At 43.6% G+C, this 6,009-nt stretch overlaps 1 long non-coding RNA gene across 1 annotated transcript; it reads right to left on the bottom strand.

Annotated features, from left to right (window-relative positions):
• Positions 1–1,541: 1,541 nt before the first annotated feature.
• On the bottom strand, positions 1,542–5,466 carry LOC143793986 (uncharacterized). Its single transcript, XR_013220365.1, has 3 exons — positions 5,420–5,466; positions 5,167–5,319; positions 1,542–2,897 (listed from the first exon to the last, which is right to left on the bottom strand). It is a non-coding gene; the product is annotated as an uncharacterized LOC143793986 (long non-coding RNA).
• Between the last annotated feature and the right edge of the window lie 543 nt (positions 5,467–6,009).

Here is a 6,009-nt window from a genome sequence, read left to right on the forward strand (position 1 = left end):
TGGCCTGAGGCTTTTTACAGGGACTCTAGCACGCCCCGGCCCCCACAAGTTGCCACCATGCCTCCTGGGTATGGGTTGGGAAACTAATATGGAATTAGCTGTCCTGCCGGTCTCTGGAGCAAAGCTTGGAGACGATACTGTGTCGGTGTTCCGGCTACTGGATCCTGCGCCTCAGAAAGGAGGCAGCCTTTTGCAGGGCAGAACTCCTTCTGGTTTCCTCTCCTTTTGCTATGACTTCGTTTCTCACCCTCCGTAATACAATTCTCTTCTAATGTCTCTTTCTTAGGATGCTGCCGCACGTCGGGCAGGCGCAGCTCTGTAGCCTTCTGTCTAGGCCTCTGACAGGATCCCACCCCTGTCAGGGACCCACTCTGTCAGCAGCTATTAGGTGGTCTTCCTCCCTCTCTGTCTGCCTGACAGGTGCTGCCTGGGTGAAGCCCAGTCAGCTTCTGACTAACTTCATATCCAGACCACCAGTTTTAGGCTACAAGGGAGCAAAAAACGTTACATGTAACGTTTTTTGCTCCCGGCGGACCGCCACAACACGGCGCAACCGTCTCACGACGGTTGTGATGTGTGGCAATCCATCACAATGCGTCGCTAATGTTAGTCAATGGAGAAAAAACGCATCCTGCAAGCACTTTTGCAGGATGCGTTTTTTCTGCAAAATGACGCATTGTGACGGATTGCAGTTAACGCTAGTGTGAAAGTAGCCTTACCTAATTGTGAGGAGTGCCCTAATAATAGGAGCATAGCTCCCTCTGGTGGGCTGGAGTGTGAAGTGTGTTGTGTGGTTTGTGATACCTGGTAAAGACATCTCCTTTATTGCCTTCAGACGTAACATCACTCCTCCTGGTGGAAGAATGACATTACTGCAATGACCAGGACCCTGGGGCGCTGCACACTCGCATGCAGAAACAAAACAGAAGCTTTGCATAGACCTGTGTCACTCGCACACAGCAACGGGACAGATGCAAGCAACTGAGTTGTGTCACTCGCACACAGAAACGGAACTGATGCTCAGCAAGTGAACTGTGTCACTTGCACACAGAACAGAACAGGTATGGCGCTAGACACGACCCCTGTTAACATAGCCTGCTATTGGGGCAAGGGCAAACAGTGGTCACACAAACAGCAAATGCACTCCCCTCCCCACCATAGCAAAAGACCCCCACTACTGTGTTTTAGGCAGCCCCCAAATCTAAGAAGCATTGTTGTCAGGAGCTCACTGTCCTCTCCAACAGCTGCAGGTACCTTTCCTTGCAACCCCACACAAAACTCACAAAAATTATCAAAAACTTGTGGCCGAGAGAAAAATATTATATCTCTCCCAAAATTTTTGCCCAAATCTCTGGGACAATATAGGATACTCCCCAATATATATAAAACCAAAAACGGAGTATATAAATCCCAATACACATTTTTTTAAAAATATATATACGTTTTTATTGATCAATAGTATTTATTAAAAAAGTTTACATCAGTAACACAAATACATATATCACAGGATAAATGAGGAGGAAACAAATGGTAGCGGCGAAACAAGAAGAAGGCTTATTACATCCCTGGGGCTGCTAATGTAACGTCTATAGTTTAGGGACTCATATGACAAATATCACAGTCCTCATAACTTAATCAACAATTAAAGTGCCATAGTGCAAGAAAAACTGGTTAAATATTACCATCTATGAGTACTAAGCAGCTTACCCATCTTGTCTGGATGTCTCTCCTTGTTCCACACGCCGCCCCCTGACACACGTTTCGCGGTCTGCTTTTTCAAAAGGGGTTTGTTTGTTAATCACTCTCTCTCAGAATAAAATAGGGCACATACCGGAAGTATCATCAGGCACACCGGCGCAGACCCGCCCAGGATCCAACTCCATTGTACCCGGCGGTCGTCAGGGCAGCACACACATAGGGCGGAAATCCGCCAGATGACGTCACATTATGCGTGTGCAGCACCTATTGATAACGGCCCAGGAAGTCAGGAGTAGCGGATCCAGGGTGCGTGCGCGTACAGCCTAAAGCCCTCCCACCGGAGACCATGGAGGCCGCCATTTTATGTGATATTAAATTAGTAAGAAAAAGGGGGCCGCTGTGTATTATATATATATACCTACGGTTCTCCCACCGGAGGTCCTAAAAGCCGCCCTACTACAAGTGATGCCATATAAATTACTATCCATTGCAGTACCAAAATAGATAAATAAATAGATAACACCCTCCCACCGGAGACCATAAAAGCCACCATTTTCTAAGTGATATTCAACTAGTAACCCAGGGGCTGCTATGCATTACAACAACAAGTGCACCATTTAAATACCCCCGGCCCTCCCACCGAGGGCCATAAAAACTGTCATACAATAAGTGATACTATAAAAAACTGCTACTTATTGCAAAAAAGTACACCACATATATAACTGAGACCCTCCCACAAAGGACCATGAAAGACGCCGTTTTGTGAATAAAATTAAATTAAATTAAGTTAGCGGTAAACACCGCTATACCCTGCGGTGATAAGTGCACTAATCTATATCCCTAAGCCCCTCCCACCAAAAATCGTGGGGGCCACCGTACTGTGAATACTAACAGGAACGCAATAAAATTAATAACATATATAATAATAACATATATAATAACAAATGTGCTCCATTATAAAAGACAAAAGACTGATAACATAAACACAAATATAACATACAATAAATCAGTGAAATGAACACGTGCATAAAGTGCAAAAGCATATGAAACCACATGTTAATGCAATACACAGACAGTGTATAAACTAGCAATGAATAGGAGTCCCTTTTCATCCATAAATGACAGGAAGCTTTAAACGGATCCAGTGGGTAGTCACATAGCAGGTTGAATTACGGTAGTGTCCCATATGATTAAAATAACTAAAGACAAAGAAACAAACATGTTAGAATCAAAAATTAAAAATATAGAAGGGAATCACATAGGGAGAGGATATGCTACAATAATCATTAAGTTGCATCCATATAAATATTAAGAAACACAAAACCGAAGTACTCAACAGAGGGCGAAGGAGTGGCGGAACAAAAAGACCTATATCCCGCATGGAGGGGAATGTCTCATAAAAAGGGAACAAAACTTAGTTGTTCATTAAGTCCCTTGGGGGACATAGTATCAAGGGTGACAATCCACCTGCATTCACATTGTGCAAGTAATTGTTTAAGATTGCCACCCCTGATACCCCCATGAATCCTGTCAATTCCCCTTACCTTCAAACCACCGGGATTGGACCCATGATAAGTACGGAAGTGCCTTGGCAAAGTTTTTAATGTCGATATATCTTTTGTCTCTTTTGCAGCCAAAATGTCACGGAAATGTTCGCGCGTCCTAACTTTAAATTCCCTAGATGTGAGACCGATATAAATGAGGGAGCAGGGACACGTAGCGTAATACACCACGTAGGTGGTATTACAAGAAATATATTCGCAAATTTTATATTCCCTGCTCCCATCAGATGATTTGAAGGTCCCACATCTAAGGATATTAGGACACGCGACACATGACCCACAGGGGAAGCAGCCAAGTCTGGGATTTATTTTAGCCAAGAAGGTATCATGTTTTGCCACATAATGGCTTTTCACCAGGCTATCTTTAAGGTACCTTCCCCTGCGTTGTACCATACATGGGGCTGGAGACAGATGTTTAGCCAAGACACTATCCGTCAATAAAACCGACCAATGTTTGGTCAGGATATCACGGATCCGATCCCAGCGGCAGTTGGCTGTAGAGATAAACCGTATCTCAGAATCTCTCAATTTACTAATCTTCCTGGATGGTATCAACAAGTCCTCTCTCCGAGTCTGTTTGGCCCGTTTATAGCCTGCCTTAATGCACCGGCGACTGTACCCCCTGGCCTTAAACCTGTCTGAGAGTGTCGCAGACTGTCCCTCAAAGCGGGCCTCCGTGGAGCAGACACACCTGTTCCTTATGAACTGGCCAACTGGGATGGCCTTAATTACCGAATAATTGTGTGCCGAAGAGGCATGAAGTAGAGAATTGACGGCCGTCTCCTTTCGATAGAGGTCCGTCTCAATAGAGCCATCCTCGGCAACACAAAGAGTAATATCCAAAAAATTAATCCGAGTTTTATCCCAACAGTATGTGAACTTTAAATTAAAACAGTTTTGATTAAGGTCCTGCATAAATTTGGTCAGGCTGGTCTCGTCACCGTTCCAGATCATAAGCACATCATCGATGTACCGAAACCAGCCCACCGCCTGGTCCGCGGTATGTGCCCCGTCACCCTGGAAGATGGTTCTTTCCCAGTACCCCAAAAATAAATTAGCGTAAGACGGGGCACACGCCGCGCCCATAGCAGTCCCTTGTATCTGCAAAAAAAAATTATCCTTAAAAATAAAAAAATTGTGCGTCAAAATAAATTGCAACAATTCTAAAATAAATTCCAAAAAATGTCCATCCCAGTTGGCTGTCTCAAGAAAGAAGCGTGCCGCTCTCAACCCATCACTATGTTGAATTGACGTATAAAGTGATTCTATATCGATGGTAACTAAAAGCATATCCGCCTCGAGGGACAGGCCATCGACCCTCGTCAACACATCAGTAGTGTCCCTGACATAGGAGGGGAGTGTCTCCACAAGTGGCTTAAGATAGTAATCAATGAATTTACCTACATTGTCACACAGCCCCCCTATGCCAGAGACAATCGGTCTGCCAGGGGGATTAACAGCGTCTTTGTGCACTTTCGGCAGTAAGTGGCTATCTTCGGGAATTTTGGTAAAAGACCATCAAAGACTTTCTTAGGGACAATCCCTGATTCACTGGCATAAGACAAAATCACCTCCAACTCCATGGCAAAAGATTGTATAGGATTATGAGACAAAACCTGATAGGTAGTTTTATTTTTGAGTTGTCGGAATGCCTCTTTCTCATATTTGTCGGTTGGCCAGATGACCACATTCCCTCCCTTGTCTGCTGGTTTAAAGACCACTGAGTCTAATGATTGTAGTTCCCTCAGGGCCTTTCTCTGTATGTTTGTGAGATTATCTTTACATCTAAATTTCGATATTTTCTTGAGATCCTCTGTAACAAGTCTACAGAAAATCTCGACTTGCGGACAGAGAGACAAGGGAGGGAATGAGAGAGATCTAGGCACAACCGACGAGGGAAAATTACCTGAAGATTCAGATTCTTGTTCCCTCAACAAATCCTCCAATACTTCTAAGGCTTCACGTTCCACATCCGCAGATAAGTCTTGATTTGAATCCCTTTGGCTATACAACTTTTTGAGTATCAGCTTACGGCAAAAAAGATGTGTATCTTTTAAGACTGTAAAAAAGTCAAAGTTATTACAGGGCACGAAATTCAAACCTAATTTCAACAATTCCACTTGTGTTTGGGAAAGATGGTGCGAAGATAAATTAATTACCTCCAAATCCGAAGATTTGGTTTTGCGATCATATATCACCGGTGATGAAAACTTCTTTTTATTAGCATTTCGTCTCTTTGCGACTCTGCCAGGTTGTATCTTTCTGACTGCTTATTCCTTGATTGGTCAGATGCCACACTTGATTCATCAATAGAAGTTAGTGATGAGATGGAACCGGATCGAGACTGAGGTAAAGCAGAAAAAATGCAAAACCTGTCCATTTATAATGACCACGGACAAGATAAAGATCCCCAATTCACATCAGGACTACAAGATACCACATACTTTCAGCTGCTCACATCTAATGTGGTGTACCTAATTATTTGTACTAAATGTCCAACTGGGGGTCTGTATGTAGGGGAGACAGGGCAAAAACTGAGGACAAGGATGAATTCTCATCGCCACACAATAAGAGAAAAAAGAATGGATCTACCTGTGGCAATACATTTTTGTATCCCAGATCACAGCACCATGGACATGAAATTACTTATATTACAGGGTAACTTCAAATCTCAGAGAGACAGAAGGGTCTGGGAATATAAGCTGATGATGATTTTTGACACTCTCAAAGCAGGAGTGAATGTGCCACA

Source organism: Ranitomeya variabilis, chromosome 1 (assembly GCF_051348905.1).
Source record: "Ranitomeya variabilis isolate aRanVar5 chromosome 1, aRanVar5.hap1, whole genome shotgun sequence".
Lineage (NCBI taxonomy): Eukaryota > Metazoa > Chordata > Amphibia > Anura > Dendrobatidae > Ranitomeya > Ranitomeya variabilis.